This window comes from Ahaetulla prasina, chromosome 1 (assembly GCF_028640845.1).
Source record: "Ahaetulla prasina isolate Xishuangbanna chromosome 1, ASM2864084v1, whole genome shotgun sequence".
NCBI classification, from domain to species: Eukaryota; Metazoa; Chordata; class Lepidosauria; order Squamata; family Colubridae; genus Ahaetulla; species Ahaetulla prasina.
Window position 1 is genome coordinate 272,766,916 of NC_080539.1, and position 25,474 is coordinate 272,792,389.

Here is a 25,474-nt window from a genome sequence, read left to right on the forward strand (position 1 = left end):
TGTATTGCTTTTTAAAAAGTGACATCAAAATCACTTGCCTAAAGTACTCCCTATGATGGTACTCAAGAGAAGTCTCTTTTCTAGTCCAACTTAAAACTGACAAAACTAATCCATTCATTGCAGCTGACTGGAATATGTCAAGGATTTGTCCTATCCAGGATAGGTATCCAGGATAAAGGCAGGAGTAGAGCAGATTGGAAATCAACTTCCTAGCTCTTCTGTGCTAAATGTAGTGACTAAAACAAACATAGACTATATCCAAAAGCGCATGGAGCTGAACTGCCCCCAAGGAGATGTAAATCATGTTTATATCCACATAGAAACAACAGCATAACATTATGATACCATGGAAAGACAAGGAGGATAGGAAATATTTCAGGAACATAATATATGCCTCAATATATATGGAATAGGATTTAATTAAGAGCATGATAAAACGCTGCATTAGCCAAGTTAAATAGATGGTCATTGCTTCACAAACAGAGCATGAAACATACTATGACTGCAAATAAAGCTAAGAAAACCAGCCCAGATGTATAACGCCACTAGCCTGCAGCTGGGCTTAGCTCAACAAGGATTTGTAGTTGTTTCATAATGATTCTGATACAATTTTAAGTCTTGAACTTATGATCTATTATATTCTGCTACTGTATATAGTTACTTTATTTGGAAATAGGAGAATATAACAATTCACATGCTAACCAAATGTGTCTAGCTTCTCTATCCTGGAGATTTATATTGCTAGTCATTCTATTGAAATGGCTTTTATATTTGTTTTCTTTTGACTTTTGGAATATGATAGTTTTTGATTATATCTTTGTATGTAGAATATGAAATCCTGGCAAATGGAGGTAGTGACAGATTTTATTTTCCTGGGCTCCAAGATCACTGCACGTAGAATAGAATAGAATAGAATAGAATAGAATAGAATAGAATAGAATAGAATAGAATTTTTATTGGCCAAGTGTGATTGGACACACAAGGAATTTGTCTTGGTGCATATGCTCTCAGTGTACATAAAAGAAAAGATACCTTCATCAAGGTATAACACTTACAACACTTAATTATAGTCATAGGCTACAAATTTAACACTTAATTTAACACATGGGGACTGCAGCCAAGAAATTAAAAGACGCTTGCTCTTTGGAAGGAAAGCTATGGGAAATCTAGACAGCATACTAAAAAGAAGATAAAAAGCACCTTGCCAACAAAAGTGCCTGTAGTCAAGACCATGGTTTTCCCAGTTGCAATGTATGACTGTGAAAGTTGGACTATAAGAAAGGCTGAGTGCCAAAGAATTGAGGCCTTTGAACTATGATGCTGGAGAAGACTCCTGTGAGTCCCTTGGACTGCAAGGCGATCAAACGGTAAGTCCTAGAGGAAATTAACCCTGACTACTCTTTAGAAGGCCAGATCCTGAAGATGAAACTCAAATACTTTGGCCACCTAATGAGAAGGAAGGACTCACAGAAGAGCTTAATGCTGGGAAAGACTGAGGGCAAAAGAAGGGGACGGCATAGAATGAGGTGGCTGGATGGAATCACTGAAGCAGTAGGCATGAGCTTAAATGGACTCCAGAGGATGGTAGAGGACAGGAAGGGCTGGAGGAACGTTGTGCATGGGATCACAATGGGTCGGACATGACTTTGCAACTAGCAACAAGAGCAACAAGAAGAATATGAAAACTGCAATGTAAGACCAGATTTGGTCCTGCAAAACTACATAACTACTATGTAAATGATAGAAAATAGCTATATAAATCTAGTGGCTAAGGTACCAGGCTAAGAGCCAGGAAACTGAGTTCTATCTAGTCCCACTTTAGGCATGAAGATTGCCTTAGTGACCTTGGACCAGTCACTCTCTCTCAGCCCAACTCAATGTTGTTGTGAAAAAAGTAAAAGAGTAAGGAATATTAGGTATGGTCTGGGCTCAGAGTTATTTATAAAAATAATAAAGGCAGGATTAAAAAAATCTAAAAACTCTCTTTTAAAAAGGCTCAAAATATTTATACAATATTCACCTGACAGAAAGTACAGGTTTTTTCTCTCTCCAATTATCATCTGGGTATCATGGCATTTGCTTTCCATTTATGGGGAACAATATGTGCCGTTAAGCAAGAGAAAACACACCAAATGAGCCAACTATACAAATCTCTAATGTTGTTGTTAGTTGCAAAGTCATGTCCCCCTAAAAATAAGATTAACTGACCCAGTTAACTTATGAGGGGCAGCGGTCGTCCCTAGTGTTTGATAGGTTAAATTTAACTCTTTTGGCAACACCTAAATGGAACTTAGTTTTATTACTGATATCTTACGTCTTCCCTTGGTCTTATTTCCATTCAGTTTTATGCTGTCTTTCTTTCCCTGTCCCCTTATTCCATTTCCATGGTGTAGAAAAATACTCTGACAACCCCTTTCAGCAACTATATGATGTGGAATAAATACTCACATTAACACAACACTATTCTGCTACTAATTAAAGCAGCATGTCTTTTCTCAATCTCTGTCATAATCGCGGGGGGGGGGGGGGGGCGGGAGAATGCCAATGTTTTCAGAAGTCAATTCTTTCTACCAGCTGTTAAAGGAATGGCATCTTTTCTTTCAGACTTGTAGAGAAGCCTGAAAAAAGATGCAGCTGTTTTTAGTTGGAAGAGATGTTGCTGTGCTTGTTTAAGATTGAAGGCATTTCTTCCAAATCCTTTAAGTGTCCATTGACCAATTTCCAAGGCTGACTCCAACTAGAGTAGACAAAATAGAAAGTCAAGCATTGCACTAATTTTTGTACATTTAATGAAATGTTTTGTTCCTTTTAAATTAAAAGTAATTTTCCTTTTCAAATAAATTTAGAGGATTGATTTGTCTGCATCCCCATATCATATTTGGTTATACCAAATTCTGCTAGGTCATGATGTATTTCAGGAATCATTAATTTTATTGAAAAATGTAGCCTGTTTCTTTGGTACACGTAACACTTTCATTGACAGAAACAGTAAATTCATTTATTATATTTCACACTTTCCCAAATTAATATACAAATGAATAGCTATGTTCCTACAAACTAGTATTGCAGACTTGAAATATTCTTTACAACTTGGGCTACCGTTATCTCCAAAGCTGGAGAAAACACTGAAAAGGAGACTAAAATGACAATATATTTTATTTAAAACACAAAGAACACTTTTCCTCTAAGAAATTAGAAAATTCTTTACAAATACTTTGGGTTGTATCCAGGATTTCCCTTTTGCAAACAAAAAGGACTGAAATCCAATAACAACCCATGCTGGGGAATGGGGATGGTTATTGCCAAATACCTCCCTTACAACATACCATTTTCATACATATCCAGAGGGTACCTTAATGTTCTAACCCCAGAGCATGAGGACAAAATCTGATGAAAATTTCCTCCCTTTTGTTCTGTGAGAGCTTCCTAACATTCTTTACAGAAGAATTTCAATTTCAGGCCCACTAGCAAATATGTGGAAGAGCTATACGAACACTGATATACCTCCCATGTAGTACCAACCCATTGCTATGAACTCTTTTCATAGATAGAGATATATAAAGATAGAGACAGAGATGCTAGAAATAGTAAGAGATATAAAGATACAGGTAGTCCTCGACTTACTACCATTCACTGAAGGTTTAAAGTTACAAAGATGCTGACAAAAGTGACCTACAACTGGACCTTGCACTTACATCACAATCTCCTTGCAGTCACATAATCAAAATTTGGGTGCTTGGCAACTGGCATTTATTCATTTATTACATTGTTATGCCGCTCATCTTTCCTACAAGATGAGTCTGAACTGCTTACAAGTTATAAGCTTGGCAACTAAAAGATGTAATGGCTGCAGTGTTCTGGTGTAATGTGATCACCATTTGCAACATTCCCAACAGACTTCTAACAAAGCAAGTCAGGAAGACACTGGATTCACTTAAATGACTGCATGACTCACTTAACAATCATGAAGTTTATCAAGCAGAATCCTACTGAGGAGGATCTGCTTCTAATCTAGGAATCTACTTGATGGATCTGCTTCCTCTTTAGGAATTTGCTTGGTGGAACATTTTGATATAGTCAGAAGTGCTTTATACTCTGTAAAGCATCCTTTCCGAGGTTGCTGTAACTTCGAACAGTCAATAAGTGACTGGTCGTAAGTCAAGAACTAACTGTACTTTTATTAACTACTTGTTGAATATCTGGAGCTTCCCAAATATCTTTGATGTTCCTAGCCAAAGCTCTGTAGTCCTGATAATTAAGTAGGGCCATGGAGTCATTGGAACAGATCATCCTTAGCAATAGCAATTGCTAAACATCCTTTTTCTCATAATTTTCCTCCTTTCTTGGAGTGGCCCAGCTTGAAATCATTCCATTGAGCAGAAGCACATTCCATCCATTTTAGAGACAGCAATGTGATCCCCTTCAGCGATTGAACATATCTTCATATCTTATCTTCATATCTTATTTGAAGATATTATTTAGATAACATCTTCAGATTACAAGATGTTATCTAAATAATAAATATAAAATCTCTTATTACACAGTGTTTTTCTACATTTTGGATGCTTGGATAAGCATGCTACATGCTTGGATAAACAAGCAGCAGTAAAAGGATTACAGAAACAAATTATCCCAAAGGTGCTTTTTTCAAAAGGCAACTGGATTTAAAAAAAAAAAAAATCTGTTCCAAGAAGCTTCTTCAGCTCTGACTGGATGGTGGGGAATGGAAGGATTTATATGCCTTGCAGACAGCTGGTCATTTGCATCCTTTTAGCTGTGTCCTCAGGTTCATCTGAGTAGTGGAAATGGGTGTGAGGCCTTCTTGGAACTGCTGAAAGGACTGTATAGTAGACTGGAGATAGATGATGTTGTATCCCTCCCCTTCTGTTGAGAGGACTGTTCTATTTTGACATAGAGGGCCTCTTTGACCCGTCTTTCAAATCAGCGGTCCTCTCTGTCCAAAATGTGGACTTTACTGTCTTCAAAAGAGTGACATTTGTCTTTTAAATGCAGATGGACTGCTGAATCTAGTCCTGATGGTTTGTTCTCCTACGTTGTGCCATGCATTTATGAAGTGATTGTTTTGTTTCCCCAATGTACAGATCTGCATATGTCTAACTTGTACAGATAAATGTTCACACTAAAACTTTCTGCTCTTTCTATTCTGTGCATCCTTGTACAGTAAAACAAAACAATCAAACTTCTAAATTTTGAATCTTTTAATTATTTAAAAATAAATTTTTAAGACATGCCGCATATAACTATACAGTTGAAAAGGAAATCCCCTTTTGTAGCAAGGCTAGAAATACAATAATTAAGTGGGTTTTTTAGACATTAAGGTCAGCATTAGATAGCATGTTTGAACTTCATCTTTATATTCCTGGTATACAGATGTTTTATAACAACAACAACTAAAAAAACCTGTTGACAACTCATGAGCTCTTACAGAAACCAGATATATTGACCTTTGGGGAAAACATGCCAGTTACTTGCTTGGAATGAACAATTCAGAATATTAAAAACAAGCTTTAATGTATTTTGAATAAAAAGTTAAATTCTCCCAACTGCTTGGTTCATTTCCAGCAACTTTCCAAAAATTTCTTTAACTCTGTAACTGCCTCTAGACAAAAAGCTTCCATGGAATTTGATATCTGAAAAGTTCATCATGCCCTGCAGCTCAGCCAATAATATGAATTGAAATCAATCTATGAAAGAGAGGATTGAAAACCAGATGAAAGAAGAAAAATCTCAAATGTGATTTTCTGTAATAAATAGTTTTCAATAGGCACTTCCAATATGAGTCACATAAATGATTTTTATTTCATTAATGCAATTTTATCTTGTTTTGCACTTGAAAGTGCATGACTGAATGACTTAAAAGATGAATATGATATACAAGGATTAGGGAAGATAAAAAAGTAAACTTAAGCAATAATTGCTAGTAACAATAACAATAACAATAACATTGCTATCTCTCCTAGAATCCCATCCTATTTTGTTGCACAATGCTTCTCTTAGAAATGACCAAAAGATGTAGGTTAATATAATTGATGTTGTACTTGCAAGAGTAGGAGTTGGCAAGCAGGTGTTAAGTAGTTGTTTTTATCTAACTCTGTTTAATTCTCTCCAGTTTTTACTGATTTCTCAATTAGTCTGATCAGAAGTTGTTCACTGCTACATATTGGTAGAAATGTGAATGCCTGTTGTAATGCACTGGTAGAAGTGAGAAAGGGAAAGTGCATTTATTTGCATTAAAAGATGGTTTTGATTTTACTGATTATAAATCCACTTAGTATTAAGCAGTAAGGCTGGAAATGTGGAACTTTGGTGCATCAATTCAATTTCTAGTCTTACAAATCAAAATCTGACTTCATATACCTGTATCAAAAAAGAAAAAAAGGACGAAGCATTTGAACTCTGTGTTCTGTCACTATTGGATATATTTGAATTAGGCTGGTCCAAAAAAAAATCATTTAGTAGAGTTTGTTTAAAAAACAAAAAGGGTTGGTTTTGTATTTTATAAGACAAGATTCTATACTAGGACTTCCTATCTACCACAGAGAAATCATATAAATTTGTCAAATTTGAAGCCTGTGAAAGCAAGGAAAACTTTCTCCCTCTGCAAAATTATTAGCAACCATACAATTAAGGAAATTTTTCAGAAAACACCAGTTCACGTCCCACAAGACACCAGGTTCCACAGAATGTAATCTAGGAAACAATGGGCAAGCTGCTGAGAATATGATAACACCAAGTAAGGAGATTATTAATGCAACAGTGAGTACAAGTTCTGCCCTGATAGAAGGCCCCAAGTCTGCCAATGTCCAAACTATGGATGAAATATTCTATAGGTTTGAATTAAAACAGGTAAAAAGATTGACAGCACTAGAGGTAGTCCTAAACTTATGACAATTGTGCCCAAAATTTATGTTGCCGAGTGAAACATTTGTTAAATGAGTTTTGCCCCATTTTACAAATTTTCTTGCCACAGTTGTTAAATGAATCTTTGCAGTTGTTAAGTTAGTAACATAGCTGTTAAGCGAATCTGGCTTCCCCATTGACTTTGCTTGTCAGGTCGCAAAAGGGGATCACATGACCCTGGAACACTGAAACCGTCATAAATACGAGCCATGTGCCAAGCATCTGAATTTTGATCATGTGACCATGGGGATGTTGCAATGGTCATACTTGTGAAAAACGGTCCTAAGTCGTTTTTTACTGTTGTAACTTTGAATGGTTATTAAATTAATTGCTGTAAGTTAGAGGGCTATCTGTACTGCCTAATGGAATGGAATTTAAATACTTCTTTCAGCAGAGATAAAAGTTAGCTCTTAAGGATACAACTTAGTAGTCTTATCATCGGTGCAAGCACACAGTGGTCAAGAGATCAAAAGGGTTGGTCAAGTATGAGAGAAATATGCAAAAGCCTCTTAAGAAAGAACACCTTGCCCCAATCCAGTCCCGACTGCAGTCACACTCATCATTGGCAGTCCAAGGCCCCTATCCCAGGTGACCTTCACCTTCTTCTTGCTCCTGCTGCTGACCAAGCATGCCCAAGCTGACCCTTCATTAGGCAGCTAATGGCCAGAAGAGGCCATGTTCCCACAAGGAAACTGCCCTGAAAAGAAAGCAGCTGCTTCACAAAGGCCAGGCTGGACAGGCTTGGTCAGCAGTGGGAGCAACAACATTCTAAAGATCACCAGAGTCCACAGAATGCAGGGGCCCAAAAGAACATAGATGAGGGAGAGATTGGGGTGGGGGAGTCGAAGCACTCCTGCATAAGTGTGGGCCAGAATTTTTAATCACATGACTGGAGGTGGGGGGGGGAGCACTGCAACAACCAAAACTTTGGGAATTGATTGTAAGTCCCCTCATTCAGCATCATAGGAACTTTGAATGGTTGCTGAACACATGGTCATAAGTTGAGGACTACCTGTAAATGTTCATTTTCCTCCAGAGTGTTGGAGATACTCTTTTATTACTATTTAGCAGAATGCACATGGAGCTATCCAATGTCCTGCTTTCTACTGGTTTCTGTAAGAGAGTAAGAGTTAACGTGTGTGTTGACTTTACTACTCTTCACTTAGAACATTTGCCCTGAATTTTCCTGTCATGCCCGACTTTCTCAATAGAATTCAAATGGCCTGAGAATGAGACAAGACACTTTGTCAAGGCAACAGAAGTACAGCCTTCTCAACTGCTGCATAATGAAGAAGAGTCTTTTAAAATTATATTTTAAGTTTAAAATTAAGAAGAGTCTTTTAAAATCATCAAATTTATTATGAATGGGTTTTCACAAACTGGTTTTTATGGCTGTTTCTGGAAAAAGAACACAGTGATTGCCCAGTACGTTATGGCCGCATTTAAGAGCTTGTGAAGACTTGGCTAACACAAGGTAATTTTCCATTTGCTCGAAAAAAGTAATACAATTCTGTGGATAAAACATTCCTTAAAACATGAAAATGTAACAGGAATGTTGGCAGGTCAGTTATCTTGCTAGCAACATGCAATTTTACATGTCACCAATGCTATTTATCCTATGAAACAGCAACTTCTATTACAAAAATATTAAAAAAACAGTATTTGAAGTTTCTGCTTTAATTTATTAACTAATAATTCATCTTGCCTTCCCACCATTTTCTATCACTGACTATCAAAGAGTTTGCCTCTTCACAAAACAATGAGGACCCAGATTGACCAGGGCAATGTGCTGACTCTGTAAACCGCTTAGACAGGGTTGTAAAGCATTGTGAAGCTGTATATAAGTCTAAGTGCTATTGCTAAATGCAGTCATTTGTAGACACTGATTAATCACTTGTATCCTTATTTGAGATCAGATTTTCCTTTAAAAACGTAAGTCTATTCCTGAATTTAATACAACTTTGCAAGTTACTTCTGGGGCTGCAATATAGCAAAAATACAAAAGAATCGAGTACACTTAAAAGTCAGCTTCTCTGGGACTCTGGGAATATTTGCAATCCTACCCATTCTATTTTTGTTTTTCATAAGTAATCAATTTTAATGTCACTTACACAGATTATACCTCTCTATATACTATGTACTAAGGGGCGCAGTGGCTTAGTGGGTAAGACGGTGAGCTTGTCAATCGAAAGGTCAGCAGTTTAACGGTTCGAATCCCTAGTGCTGCCTAATGGGGTGAGCTCCCGTTACTTGTCCCAGCTTTTGCCAACCTAGTAGTTTGAAAGCATGTAAAAAATGCAAATAGAAAAATAGGAACCACCTTTGGTGGGAAGGTAACAGCATTCCGTGCACCTTTGGCATTGCGTAATGCTGGCCACATAACCACGGAGACGTCTTCTGACAGTGCTGGCTCTTTGGCTTTGAAATAGAGATGAGCACCGCCCCCTAGAGTCGGGAACGACTAGCAAGTATGTGCGAGGGGAACCTTTACCTTTACCTTATACTATGTACTAGTAATAGATGTTTAGTTCAAGAACTGTTTTCTATTACTATTATTACTGCTATAGCTCTCCCTAGATTTTCCACCTCCATTTTTAGCCAATATTTTATAATTACTAAGGATTCTTTTGTTCAGATTATCTTAACTCCCTAACATTCCTCATTTTAAAAAAAAGCTTTGAAGTACATGGTTTCTGTGGTTAGAACACACCTATCTATAGTTGCTTAAACCATATACATTTTTTGGGGATTATACTGCAGCAGGAGAAAACAGCCATGTAATCTCAAGAAAAGGAGTTCTTTTAAGAAACTGTGGAAGGGTGTTATGTTAACACCCATTTTCTGAATCTCCTTTTGCCTTCAGATCCAAAGAGCTGCACCGCCCCACTTAATATCATTTCTCATGTGAGACAAATGTTATTCTACTTCTATTTTTTCACTAAACAATTTCACTTTATTTAATTATATTATTCTTAACTTCCTTTCTCTCAACCTCACACCCATGAATATCACAATTTTCTGTCAAAAAGGCAAATACAATTCTTCCCCATTCTTCTCACATCTGCTCTGTGAACTGAAACAGGTTAAAGATGATACTTGGCCCCCAAATACCCATTTCTTTCTGTCATTCATGCATCTACTTGTTTCTCATCTTCTCTCTCAGCAACATGAGACATAAACTTCCATCATCTTTTTAAAAATACTATCTCTCTCTAGAAGTGTAACCCATTCCATTTCAATATATCATAGTAATATATCATATATCTATATCATAGTAATGCTTATTACTTTAAAAAGTGTCTAGACAAAAGAAAAATTCTATTGTACTTTAATGAATAAATGTCTTGCTTTATGATCCAAGTTCTTTCACTAAAATCAGTCCATTATTTTAAAAAGCTACTTTTAAAAACTTACTGAAAGCCATACTAAAAAAAAATAGTATCTGTATCTAATCAAAACATATTGCCTTTTCATGTTAAAGTTATGTTACAGGGATTACAGAGACAAGTGCTACATTTTCCAAAATCCATAGAGAGAAGATATTATTACCTAGCTTAACTGCTGTGATCAGTTGAAAAACACAAAAATTCTGTTGACCATAGTTGACAGGAGCTCTTAGATCACCGATTATAGATATCAGTGAGAATGCGAGAGTAACAATATAAGAAACTTTTGATTTTCAAATTACAAGTGATATAAAAGTAAAATAAAATTAAAAAGTAATATTTCTTGACATAACATTTCCAGAGAAATAAGCTACTTTCCTTTACCAAATCAATATGACCTTTAGCAATAAAAGTTTGATAGAAAGTGAAATCAGATGTAATAAAAGTAAAATTGCGTAAGTTTTTCCCAACTCGCTTACATTACAAGTTCTTTAATTAATTAGAATTTTATAGTTGAAAGAAAATAAAAAAAATTGATGTTCTTCTAAATGGTTATGAGGCATTATCTCTGGGTGTAGCTGGCCTTCTGCCACTTCTTTGTAAATAGCTAGAATGCATCCTTTACTTGCCAGGTATTCTGCTATTATTAAATATTACAGTTGATGTGCATTCTATTTTTTTTACCAAATCAGAAACAACAGTTTTAAGAACTACTGAGTTTGCAGACAAATATTATATCATCCACCAATATCGTCATAGGGAGTATTCTAACATGTATTTGTTAATGCTACCCACATCTTTTGAAGCATTTTATAAGCTAGTTGTCCCCTCACCCAAAATTAAATAAACACATTGGAAACCTGAAAAAAGTAGTTTATATCAAAGGCTACAGCAAGACAGCAGTAGAAACGATGTACAGAGGAAAATAATGCAATGAAGCTTGCTTGCTTGCTTGTTTGTTTGTTTAGTTATTTAGTTATCAAATGTATATAAATGTTCACCTCCCAAAAGGAACTTTGGACAGTCAAAAAATAACAATGTTACTCAATAAAATGATTTGAACATGGACTTATAATATATGAATTCCTTTATATTACAATCTTATTTTCTTAAGTTTAACATAATACTAGAATACCAGAGTTAGAAGGGACCATGGAGGTCTTCTAGTTTAACCCCCTATTCAGGCGGGAAACTCTCATACTGTTTCAGACAAATGGTTGTTCAATCTCTTTTGGGCAACCATTTTTTGTCTGAAGTGGTGTAGGGTTTCCTGCCTAAGCAGGGGTTGGACTAAAAGACCACCAAGGTCCCTTCCAACTCTGTTATTCTCTTCCATTCTATTCTAAAAAAAACCTCCAGTGTTGGAGCAACCAAAACTTCTGGAAATATGCTGTTCCACTGTTTAATTGTTGTGTCAGGAAATTTCTCCTTAGTCCTAGATTGGGTCTCTCTTTGATTAGTTTCCATCCACTGCATCTTGTCTTGCTTTCAGGTGCTTTGGAGAATAGGCTGATCCCTTCTTCTTTGAAACACTACTATCATGTCACCCCTAATCTTTCTTTTCATTAAACTAAACAATACCCAACCCCTGCAAACGTTCTTCATATGTTTTATTGTCCAGTCCCCTAATCATCTTTGTTGCTCTTTCCTGCACTGTTTCTAGAATCTCAACATCTTTTTATATCATGGAGACCAAAACTGGATGCAATATTCCAACTGTGGTCTTACCGAGGTATTATAAAGTGGTACTAACATTTCACATGAACTTGATTGTGTCCCTCTGTTAATGCAGCCTAGGACTGTGTTGGGGTTTTTTGGCAGCTGCAGCACACTGCTGGCTCATATTTAAGTGATTGTCCACTAGGACTCCAAGATCCCTCTCACAGTTACTATTGAGCCAGAAAGCACCTATTCTATACCTATGCATTCGGTTTTTCTTGCCTAAATGTAGAATTTTATTTTCTCTATATTGAATTTCATTTTGTTAGATAGATGTCTGGATCCAGTCCAAATAATACATACTGAGAATGTGGATAATTTTGTTATGCGCTAAATATTTAGAGTAGATAATACCCACTAGGAAACTGTATTTAGAAAACTGTGTGGCCTAAAAGATAGTTATGTAGCACAAGGTTAAATCCTTTTAAGAAAACATTGCTAAAAGTTCAAATTCCTTAATCAAAACACCACATTAAGTGTTCATAATTGTCTCAAAAATGACAAATCTCATTTTCATCATATTTTAAATACATTCTAATATGCAAGAAGTACAAATCATGAGAGATCATTATTCAACCTTCTTAAAGTTATCTTTCAGCTCATATGAAATAAAATCACACACATAACAAAAATTTTCAATGCCTATTAGTTTCACAGACATCCATAAATCCAATGTTTTCTGCCCATCTCACACTGGGTGATATTCAACAAATTTCTTAAAGCTGCATGTAAAATTACGTATAAATACCACATGAAATTTGAGTGAAGATGACACTTATTATAATTACTAAGCTAAACATGTTCCTAATGATGCTAGAATGAACATGTCCTCCATTGGCTTTGATTGTACAAATTGATTTTAATTGCACTGATTCAGTCAAAATAAAATTCAGAAAAAGGGAAAGTAAGGGCTCACTGAAATACATCAGGAAGCTCATATTGCAGCAACACTTTAGTTCTTGTAGTGGGGATATCTTTTGTCTTCTCAGGTATGGTATGATATATCTTTTGTCTTCTCAGGTATGGTATGATATATCTAATATTGCAATTTCCAGGAGTACTAATTCTATGACCAAAATGTTAATATGTCATCCTTATAATTTTTCCTGAAAATAAACCACAGCAAAGTTTAAAACATGAAACATAATTGGGTGTATCTAATAATAATGTGGCTCAATAGTTAATAATTACACTGAATCATTAAGATGCTGATGTGTCACTTAGATGAATACTTCAAAACTACTTTTACAAAATCTAATTTCATAGTACAAACCTTTTCCTAATATGGTGGCATGCAGAGAAAGGTAAAGTATTTCTTGGAAGTTGCCAAAACACATTCTTAAAAATACTACTAATTTCATGATTAATTCTTGCCTATGATAAATTTCTCTTATTACGTAATATATTAAATTATTATATCATTATCATAATATATGCAGTAATTATTTGTTGCTACTCATCACAAGCCCACTCCCTACTTATGACTTCCAGCAACATTAATCAGTATTAGTCCATGTTACCATTTATTCATCTGGATTTACGTATGATTTGTAATAGAATGTCATTAAGACCTCTTCAACTTACTGTGCTTTTTTCCGAAACTTTTCCGAAGCATTATAATACATCTATTAGAAGATAATTTAAATTCAGAATTCCTAAAACTTCAGTCATTTCGTTTGTTTTCAGTATTGTTCTGACATCTCTTTTACATTCATTTTTGTTTTCATCATTCCCATTTTGGCTGTCGCTTACTTTGTTTTTCCTATCTTTTATCATGACTTGTTGATGTCTACACTTCTTGTCTTGAAGGAATTAAATCTGTCAACTTCCACAAGAAAAGGAAAGAAGGAAGTGTCTCTCTACAGGCATTATTATACCAAACTAAAACATTGTTTAGATCAGGTCACTAATGGACAGAATGAATTGGATATTTTATAAAGAACAAGTTCATATATTGTGATACGAAATGCAATGTCTGGATGCTAAAGCAAAATCCAAAGTTAGTTCAATTCTAGAGTTAAACCAAAGTCAAAGTATTACACAAAAAAGAAAGTAAATGTGGAAAATTCAGGCTGAAAAAATTAGGATACAGGCATAAGAATTGGAATATTGTAAGAGCAAGTATGAAATATGGCTTTCAGTGAAGAGAAGATAGAGTTGAAGTGAGTTTTGTCCCATTTTACAACCTTTCTTGCCATAGTTGTTAAATGAATTACTGCAGTTTACTAACACATTTGTTAAGTGATTCTGACTTCCCCATTCATTTTGCCTATCAGAAGGTTGCAAAAGGTGATCGCATGACCCTGGGACACTGCAACCATCACAAATATGAACCAGTTGATAAGTGTCCAAATTTTGAACACATGTAACAAATTATTTTGATTACAGTTCACAGTGCCCAGTAATCTTACAGGAAAGATATAAAACTTCAGCAACGATAAAATTTGGTTGAAGATTACTGATGACTAAACAATAGAATAGAATAGAATAGAATAGAATAGAATAGAATAGAATAGGACAGAGTTGGAAGGGACCTTGCACTTCTTCTACTCCAACCCCCTGCTTAGGCAGGAAACCCTACACCACTTCAGACAAAAGGTTATCTAATCTCTTTTTAAAAACTTCCAGTGTTGGAAAATTTACAACTTTTGGAGGCAAGTTGTTCCACTGATTAATTATTCTAACTGTCAGGAAATTTCTCTTTAGTTTTAAGTTGTTTCTCTCCTTGATTAGTTTCCACCCATGGCTTCTTGTTCTACCTTCAGGTGCTTTGGAGAATAGTTTAACTCCCTCTTCTTTGTGGCAACCCCTGAGATATCGGAACACTGCTATCATGTCACCCCTAATCCTTCTTTTCATAAGACTAGACATATTCAGTTCCAGCAACAGTTCTTTATATGTTTATGCAGCCTAGAACTGTGTTCGCTTTTTTGGCAGCTGCAGCACACTGCTGGCTCATATTTAAGTGATTGTCCACTAGGGTTACAAATCATGTATAGTTAAAGTTAGCGAAGTATCCACATATGGTGTTAAGGCTACTCTCCTACATTTTTATAGGAAATGGCATTTTCTATAAAAGCGGCATTAAGCAACAAAGCATAAATGGCAAAAATAATTGGTGGATGTATCATAGCTGTAGATACAATGCACAGAAATTATATTTATATCACATATTACAGTTTTTCTTCTTCTCCAGTCAGAAAGCTCCCAGTTTTTGAATAGTCAGTATCTTGGTCTAACCTGCCCTTGTCAATACTGCCTCATAGAAGAAATGAGAAAAAAGGTGATACATATGCCTGATCCCCTTTGATGAAAGTACAAGATGAATAAATAAGACAAACTCAATTGGGGCAGAGATGTATTAGAGCAGAAAAAGAATAAAACATATTTCTGAGATTTTATCATCTCACACAAAAGGATTTATTTATGTTGATGTTGACTTTGGAATGGTTGATAACTTTCATGTTTTAAAGATCAATTAAGAGATTGCCACAGAGGTAGCAAATAGCAAAGCATCTGATCCTGACCCTCTAGAAATCACTGCTATTGAGGAACTTTCCTCAAAAATATGACTAAATATGGAAAAAGTATGAACTGTTGTTTTTCTTACAACAAGTTCCAATTCCACTATTAAATGGGGAAAAGGAGGTCAAATTTAATGCAAAGGTCATAAAACAGATAAAGGAAAAGATCCAACATCACATCTTAGAAACTTCAAACCATCAGCAAGTCTCTGCAAGTATATATGAGTACAACCAGAATCAAGAACAATCATTGTGAACTAATCTTTTCTGGTATGCAGTTTTAAAAGAGAATCAAGACATATTACTAAAAACTAGATCAATCTGACATTTGTAATGGAAAAAAAATCTAAAACATTGCTTAAGTCCAGTTGCTAACTGTTGACTCAATATTTTGAAGCAAGATGCCTCTTTTTCTCTGATAACTCTGTAACTTCTAATATTATCATACTGTGTGAACTGAAAATGTCTGGACTTTTTACTATTACTATGCATAATAAATTTTTATTGTCACTATGGACAATATCCAATGGTTTTTACTTAGTAGTGATAGAACAGATGAAAAGACTGAAAGAAAGGAAAAGCTTGTCTGAACATAAACTTTCTAACTACTTGAGCATCTTTCAAGAAATGAACAAATCAACATTTATCATTCATAAAACTTGTTTTTAATATTATTTAACCCATTTATTTAAGAAAATTTATATGGCTACCCAACTCCAGGCGGCTTACAAAAGTAAAAGCCCAATATAAAACAATAAAATGTGATAATCCCCCAGCTCCCTAGTGACAATAATTAGTCAATCAATAACTTGATGGGCGTCCCCACCCCCACTCCTGGTCCCCCTGGCCCTTTGGCAAAATCAGATCTTCGGGGCCTTGAAAAAGAGTGTTCGAGTAGGAGGCAATCTTTTCTGTGGAGATGTGATGTTCCACAGGAGGAGCCACCACAGAGAAGGTGCTTCTTCTTAGTTCCATTAGGTGCATCTCCTTAGGAGAGAGGAATCACATTACTGTCTAACTTTCCTATCAAGAAAAGCTGACTAAATTGGAGACTTACTTACATGCATAATTACATGCAGCTGCAATTAGGAATGAATGATCTAGCTCAGGGGTGTCAAATTCGCGACCTGCGGGCTGGATGTGTCACGTGCTGGTCCCACCCCACCCGTGAAGACACGACTTTGACACCCTGAGCTAGCTGATAGAACTGTTGTAGAGGAACTGATTTTAAAGAAGGTAACTGCTTTTGCATATGTACAAGGGCTGTTTGGTATTTGTATAAAAATGCTAGAAGCAGTAGTAAAAAATAATATGGAAAAAGAGGTGAAAGTGGTTGAAAGTGCAATAGGATTTGGATGGATGACAGGAGGAAAAGAGGCAGAAGACTTAAAAAATACAGCACGTTCCCAGCACAGACTAATGTCACATTCTCTTCAGTCCCACAAACTTCACAAAAACATTTTACTTTCTTTGCTCCAGGAACAGAAAACAACAGAAAGTGCTGAACTATGCAACATTGCAACAGTCTCATACTCAAAGTATTATGATTGGAGAGCCCTGATAAAAACATTCACTGTGAATAAGAACTAGAACTGTCAGTCACAAAACTATCTCTTCATCATCTTCCCACTCTATTTAGGAATACAGGGTGTTTGGGGGAAATGTTAACCAATTTTAGGCAAATTAGGTAGTAGCAAAATTAAATTTTAATTTTGGTCTAAAGAACATTTACTTTGATTTATTATTGTTATTGTTCGTTGCAAAGTCGTGTCTGATCCAACATGACCCCATAGACAATGTTCCTCAGGCCTTCCTGTCCTCTACAATACTCTGGAGTCCATTTAAGCTCATGCCTACTGCTTCAGTGACTCCATCCAGCTACTGTGTTCTCTGTCATCCTCCTTCTTTTGCCCTCAGTCTTTCCAGCATTAGGCTCTTCTCCAGTGAGTCCTTCTCATTAGGTGGCCAAAGTATTTGAGTTTCATCTTCAGGATCTGGCCTTCTAAAGAGCAGTCAGGGTTGATTTTCTCTAGGACTGACCGGTTTGATCGCCTTGCAGTCCAAGGGACTCACAGGAGTCTTCTCCAGCACTATAGTTCAAAGGCCACAATTCTTTGGTGCTCAGTCTTTCTTATGGTTCAACTTTCACAACCATACATTGCAACTGGGAAAATCATGGCCTCGACTATATGCACTTTTGTTGGCAGGGTGATGTCTCTGCTTTCCTCCCCAGGAGAAAGCATCTTTTAATTTCTTGGCTACAGTCCCATCTGCGGTGATCTTGGAGCCCAGGAATATAAAATCTGTCGCTACTTCCATTTCTTCCCCATCTATTTGCCAGGAATTGAGAGGGGCAGATGCCATGATCTTAGTTTTCTTAATGTTGCATTTCAAACCAACTTTTGCACTCTCCTTCTTTACCCGCATCAAGAGGCTCTTTAGTTCCTCTTCACTTTCTGCCATTAGAGTGGTATCATCTGCATATCTGAGGTTATTGATATTTCTCCTGGCAGTCTTAATTCCAACTTTTGATTCCTCTAGCCCTGCCTTTCTCATGATGTGCTTTGTATATAAGTTAAATAGGCAGGGCAACAGTATACAGCCTTCCTGAATTCCTTTCCCAATTTTGAACCAATCAGTGGTTCCGTGTCCAGTTCTCACTGTTACTTCTTGACCTGCATATAGGTTTCTCAAGAGACAAATAAGATGGTATGGTACTCCCATCTCTTTAAGAACTTGCCACAATTTGTTGTGATCCACACAATCAAAGGCTTTAGCATAGTCAATGAAGCAGAAGTAGATGTTTTTCTGGAACTCCTTAGTTTTCTCCATGATCCAGTTTATGTTGGCAATTTGATCTCTAGTTCCTCTGCCTCTTCGAAATCCTGCCTGTACTTCTGGTAGTTCTCGATCCACATACTGCTGGAGCTGTAGGATTTTAAGCATAACTTTACTAGCATGTGAAATGAGTGCAATAGTGTTACAGTTTGAACATTCTTTGGCATTGCCTTTCTTTGGAATTGGAATGTAACCTGATCTTTTCCAATCCTCTGGCCACTGTTGAGTTTTCCAAATTTGCTGGCAAATTGAGCTCAGCTGGAATACTGTCATCTCCACTAGCTTTATTGTTGCTCAGATTTCCTAAGGCCCATTTCACTTCACATTCTAGGATATCTGACTCAAGGTCGGTGACCACCCCATCATGGTTATGAGGGACATTAAGCTCGTTCTTGTATAGTTCTTGTATCACCTCTTCTTAATCTCTTCTGCCTCTGTTAGATCTCTGCCATTTTGGTCCTTTGTGCCCATCTTTGCATGAAACATTCCATATGAAATACTTTGATTTAGTATGGCCCAAAACTATATGTTTCATCTGTTTGGATCATCTAAATCTAAATAAAATTCTAAAATCACAATAAACTGATATTTTTTTTTACTATGGTTAACCCTTACCAAATTATTGTCATCACTGTATGTGTGTGTGTGTGTGTGTGTGTGTGTGTGTGTGTGTGTGTGTGTGTATAGATAGATAGATAGATGGATGGATGGATAGATAGATAGGGAAGGGAGGGGGAGAGAAAGCGAGAGAAGGTAATACTGTATTGTGGTTAATACTATAAAACTAAGGGGGGGAGGATATTAATGGAAGAGAATTGAGGATATACTTCTAGCCTGTACTACAATAATATTTGATATTAATTATTCTGAATCTTAGAATTATCTTCAGATTAGCTATTAAGAAGACATAAATATCTTTAGAATGAAAATTTGCAGAACTTCTATAAATAACTCAGATATAATTTATAGTATGAACTACTTAAAGATTGGGGACTGGGACTGGGAACTGGGATTATAATTTATTTTTTTAATAAAAATTAATAAAGTAAAAATTTAGCTTTTCTCAAACATTGATGTTTCAGTTTGAAAAGAGGGGAGGAGCTTTTGATGAAGAACTCACCAAAATGCATTTAGCAGCATAATTGACTTGCTAAGCAATACATGCATTTTTGTACTTGTATACACTTGAATTGAAAACCACAAACACATGATTAGAGAAGAGACTTAGTGATTCATTATGCACCACATGAATGCACATGCACAGTAGCAAAGTTTAAACTAGCATATATATTTCCATAGAACGTAGTAATAAATTTAAGCATATTTTTGTCTTATATATTATTTACACATAGTTTTAATCCTGTCTAGGAAGAAGAACCAACTAAACAAATGAAAATGACACCTGATCGTAATAGTGCATATCCCTAACCATGTCTTTTTGACATATCAGGTGAATCGCTTGGTACTTTGGTTTTAACACAAGTATCAATGAATTCAGTTCAATTTATTTAAAATGTAGCTTTTTAAACTAAGGTTACAAATTGTGACTTCTGCAAAATTTACAATGGAAATTTAAAGTCTATTTAAAATTAAATTGAGACACTGTTAAAAATAAGAGCTTCATTTACTAATTTATGTTCAAATGATAGAAAAAGAAAAAGCAGTAACAGTAACCAAGCAGTAGCAATAACCAAGAGTTATTTTCAGAGAAGAGGTGTCTAATAATGGTCTACAGCATTAGAAATTTAGAAAAATATTTAATTTGAAAAGATGTCATAAGAACTACAATTATAAGCACAATTGATTTATTTAAGCAAGAGCTGAGATATCATAAAAACATTTCAAGTTGGACTACATGAAGAAGATAAGAAAAAGAAAAAGCTAAGATATTCAGCATAGGGGGAGAAATATGATGGTGGTGGCAGCTGCACCGGACAGACCAGGAAGCCAGCACACTCGTGGGCAGCTTTGCAAAGAAGCTCGCAGGCTCGGGTGGCTATTCCAGGATGGACCCGTGGGAGCCAGCCAAGGCGCAGTTGCCTAGAAGCCAAATTGTCGGTGGCTGTGCCTGACAGACTGGATTAGCCAGCATGACCTGTCAGAATTATGGCAGCAATCCTGCAGGCAGGAAACCCGCGGCTTCAAAGCCCTCACTACTTCCGCGATCGCTAAACCGAAGTGTGCTGTTGAAAAACCTGTACGATGTTGGAGAGTCCAAGAATGTAGTTATCTAGTCTGATCTGTCAAATTTAAACATCTCTCTTGGGTGAGACTGAGTCAAAAACTGGGCCAGAGAGAGAGGTGACGGGATGCCGCTACAAGTCTGATGACTCAGTCTCTGAGCAGAAAGGACAGATGTCAACCCATTCTTGGACTCTCACACCGGAGAATATCAATTCCACATTTTAACTAGTAGCTGGCCTTCTACTGCTGCAGTAGAGAGAGTATTTTAACTTACTGCATCTGCGTATGGTTTGCCAATTGCAGAGTGGCAGATAGGACACTGCTCCAGAGGGTTAACATCATTGCCCAGAGGATCATTGGTTGTCCTCTCCCCTCCTTGGAAGAGCTTTACAGCTCCCACTGCCTTAAGAAAGTTCAAACATTCTTAAAGATCCATCTCATCCTGGGCACCCTTTTTTTGAAATATTACTATCTAGCAGACAGTACAGAATAATAAAAACAAGGACAAAAAGGCTGAAAAACAGCTTTTATCCCACAGCAGTAACTATACTGAATTCTACAGTATAGTGTAAAATTATTGTGTGTAATATGTGTGATATTAATGCAATATCATGGTTTTCAATTCAATTGTATAGAATGTGAAGGATGTGTGGTTTTATTTTATTTGTATAGCTTTCTTATGTATGATATACACTGAAGTTAGTATTTAATTTTGTTGTACGAGGTGCAATGATTAAACTAAACTAATAAGCACAACTGATTTATTTAAGCAAGAGCTGGGATATCATAAAACATTTCAAGCTGGACTACATGGAGAAGATAAGAAAAAGCAAAAGCTAAGAACTGATATTCAGCATAGCAAGAGAAATAAATAATTGAAATCACAGAAATTGAAATCTTTAATGGGAATGAATAGTTTTTTTCCCCATCTATCCCCCCCGCCTCCTGTTACCTCACTGCCACATACCTATTTTTATTTATTTTTTGCTGAACTAGTTTTTCATTTTTTTAGTATTTAATGATATTTAATGACCTTTAAATTACACTTTTTACTTTGGAAGTTTATCTTTTAAATTATTTGGCTTATCATCTCATTTAAAATAAAAACATTTTGTTCAAGAAGATTTTGATTTAGTAAAGAATATTATTTCAATAAAAAGTGGAATATTAGACCTAGAAGAGTAAGTTTTCCAAAATGAATTCTAAGCTTTCGTTTGGTATTATGGGATAAGATTCAGAAATGACAGTGACAAATATTTGTTGAAACTGATTTGGAACAAAGGGAATCATGATTTTTAAAGATAATTTTGACCTCTAATGTTACTTTCAAACTATATTGATTAAGGGCTTATATATACAACTATAATTAAAATTGTTTAACCAATCTTGTTTGATAGTTTAAAACAAGATTATTACTACATAGAAATATTTGGATTCATTTCAATGAAACAATTAACAAAGTTCACAAAATAGCTTAATAGAATAGAATGACTTACACTTCTTTTTAAAAGTATAGCAAAAATATGTGCTTTACATATCTTTTCAGAAACTGATATAATATTGCCTTCTCAATATTTTGGTGTCCTAAATTTATTTCAAGTAATTCAAGTCTAGGATACCATAGTTCTTTAGACCAGCATTAAAGGCAGCTCTTTAGAATGGCATGAAAGCTGGCTAGGTGATTTTGAGCCAATCACTCTCTCTCTCAGGCTCACTCACCTCACGTGGGTGTTGTGGAGAAACTAGGATGAGGAAGCAGTATTAGATATGTCCAGTGGTGAGATCCTACTGGTTTGCTGGGCGCACGCATACCACACACATTCTGAGCGCGCATGGGCACTTTGAAGAAAATTGAACTTCTGAATTGCTGAGACTAAGGAAAACAGCTGAGGAGTGGCAATCCACTCTGCCGCCCTGATCAGCTGGGCTTCGGAAGCAGAAATAAAGGTAAGGATAACACAGGGGTGGGAAGACAGGCAGGCCCACTTTCATGGCTAAAAGTCAGAGGAAGCAGTTTGTTCTGTCCCCCCCAACCACAATCAATTAGAAACGCAATTTTTTTTTTTTAATTTGAATTTATATCCCGCCCTTCTCCAAAGACTCAGGGCGGCTTACATTGTGTAAGGCAATAGTCTCATCCTATTTGTATATTTATATACAAAGTCAACTTATTGCCCCCCCAACAATCTGGGTCCTCATTTTACCTACCTTATAAAGGATGGAAGGCTGAGTCAACCTTGGGCCTGGTGGGACTCGAGCCTGCAGTAATTGTAATTGCAGGCAGCTGTGTGTTAATAACAGGCTGCATTAGCCTGGTGAGCCACTTCCCAGCCCTTAAATTGACTAGATGTGCCAGCAATTTATTCTTGCCAAGTCCTCTTATCTATCAGAGTGACTGCAGTCTGAGCTGGAACAATCCCAAAGTTCAGAAGGAAACAAAACAGAATCCAGGAGCCAAAGTACAGCCAACGTTTTCAACAGTCAATTGTTTGTTCGTCACAAGAACTATAGGGCAGCCCCTCCTGCTTTTATCTCCTGTGGGGTGTGGCTCCGTGACTCAGCACTCTCTAGGCCTGCCCCACCCTTTCTTTTGATGTTGTCATCTCTCCTGTCTGCAATACTGGGGGTCCAGTCACGACTGATTGTCAGCAGCTGGGTCTTGAGGCGTGGCCTGAGAGGGAGGAGATGCAGGAGACAGAGGCCTCATCATCTCCTCCACCTGACCTGCCTCTGGGATTTGGAGCAGAGCCAGAGAAGGAGGCTCCGCATAGGGAAGCCCTGTCGACTCTTCCCCCTCGCTCTCTGAGTCACTTTCTGCCAGGAGGCCAGGTTCGGGGGGGGGGGGGGGGCAAGACACAACACAGTTCTTCAGAATCAGTCTGAACTGGTAGAATCCCACCACTGGATATGTCTACCACTTTGACTATTTATAAATATAAAGACAATATTTAAAAACTATTTTTAAAAATTGTACAGAACTGATTGCCTGGTATGCTAATAACTAATGCTTTTGAATTGAAATATATATCACTAAAACAAGTGGTTTAGTGAGCAATTTAAATATCCACTTGATTTTGAAAAGACTCCGTATTTTATGCTTCCTGTTCTAAACCTTAGAAAACAATGCAGTTTAGTGTAGAGATTTATATTTCTACAAATGAATAGAATTCTACTAGTGGATATGAAGAAACATATGATTTGACATTAAACATGACACAACTAAAATTTAGTTTTAGGGCACTGTGAATTCTAAATATATTTTTAGCTCAGGAATTCAACTTTCTAAGAATCGGTGGAAATGTAATACAAAGTTTCCTGAGTACACATATTTTGATAATGCAAAATTATGCAACTTTTTGGAATTTTTGTTTTAAACAAAGTGCCTATTCTAATTTATTTAAGGTCAATTTATATTTTTTTGAATTTTAAATGTTCAGCTGTATGAAAATTAACAGACAATAATATTATAAACCTGGACTACAGTGACTACCGTAGTAGACATTCCACAGACTAAGAAATAAATTGGCTTTTAAAAACTGATCAGAGGGTATGAAGCTAGGATAAAGTGTCCCATCATCCATTTGGCAATAAATGCAATGTCATTTGTAATTAAGGAAGAAATTATGTATTTGTGTCTTTACAAATAGTTGTGAACAAGGAGAATTCTACATTACATTATTTCTAAAACAAAATGAGATTGTCATTATTCCCTCACTTCTCATAAAATAAAAAATAACTTCTTGATTATGACTCAGTGCTACTTGATTGGAGGCCTAGATCTGAAAAAGATAAGGATGGAGACACAAATAAAACCCATGTACAATACTCTGAGTCTCTGTGATAGAAGAATGAAAAAAAGCATGTCAGATAAGAAACCCTAATCTAAGCAGCAATTTTTAAAAAAGTAATAGAAGGGGCATCGGTCCAACCTGACACACTCCTTCTCTCTGAGTGGAGACAGTATCCAGGAATGGGTTGTCCTCGTCTGCTAACCAATAGGACTGAGTCTGTCAAAGCTGCGAGGACACGCCTACACTGACGGTCCCCAGCCTTTGGCAAAGGCGTAGAGACAGACTCAACGTGACTTGATCAGAAGTTGTTGTGGCTCCAGCCCCCGAACCTGGCCCCATGCCCGGCAGTGACTCCGAAAGTGAGGGGGAAGGGCCGGTAAGGCTTACCACAGAAGCACTGATTCCTTTGGCCTGGCTCCTGGAGCCAGAACCAGGCCAGTCAGAGGACGTAATGAGGCCAACATCCCGATTCCTCCTTTCCTCAGGCTACGCCCTCAGACGCAGCTGATAATCATACTAATCAAGCCTGGATCGACCCACGCTTCAAGATTAGAGAGGTGGCGTCATCAAAGGGAAGGGTGGGGCAGGAGCCCCACCCCACAGGATATATAAGGAGCTTTGGGACTGCTCTCAGTTCCACGGGAAGTAAATTAGCTGAACCGTGTCGAAGTGAGCTGAAGTCTTAATCTGTTTGAACTTTTTGGCAGGCAGCTGCGTTTTCCCGGCCAGGACTGAAAAGAGCCGTGAACCCATTGGCTGTAGGCCAGCTCGTTACTCCAAAGTGAGGACGGAGACAGAACAGAAGTGCTACCCCCCCCCATGGACCGAGGACCAGCCTGGCAGTAGGGTGGGCTGGATGCTGTCTCCACTCAATAAGAAGGAGCATGTTAGGTAGGACCAACACCCCTTCTCCATTGTAATGGAGATAGCATCTAGGAATGGGACATACAAAAGCGGTCTTGTCCTTACAGGTGGGTCCCAGCATGGTCCAAGGTCCCCTCATCTGCATGCACTCTTTGGAGGACCCGCCTACCAAAGGCCGCCTCAGCCGAAGCATAGCTGTCCAGTTTATAGTGCTTGATGAAGAGGGATGGGGAGGACCACGTAGTCG

The 25,474-nt window shown here is 36.9% G+C and overlaps 1 protein-coding gene across 5 annotated transcripts in view; it reads right to left on the reverse strand.

The window, feature by feature from the left end:
• Nucleotides 1-25,474, reverse strand: part of SBF2 (SET binding factor 2) — a 227,044-nt gene that overhangs the window by 146,650 nt on the left and 54,920 nt on the right. The gene's annotated exons all lie outside the window — the stretch shown is intronic.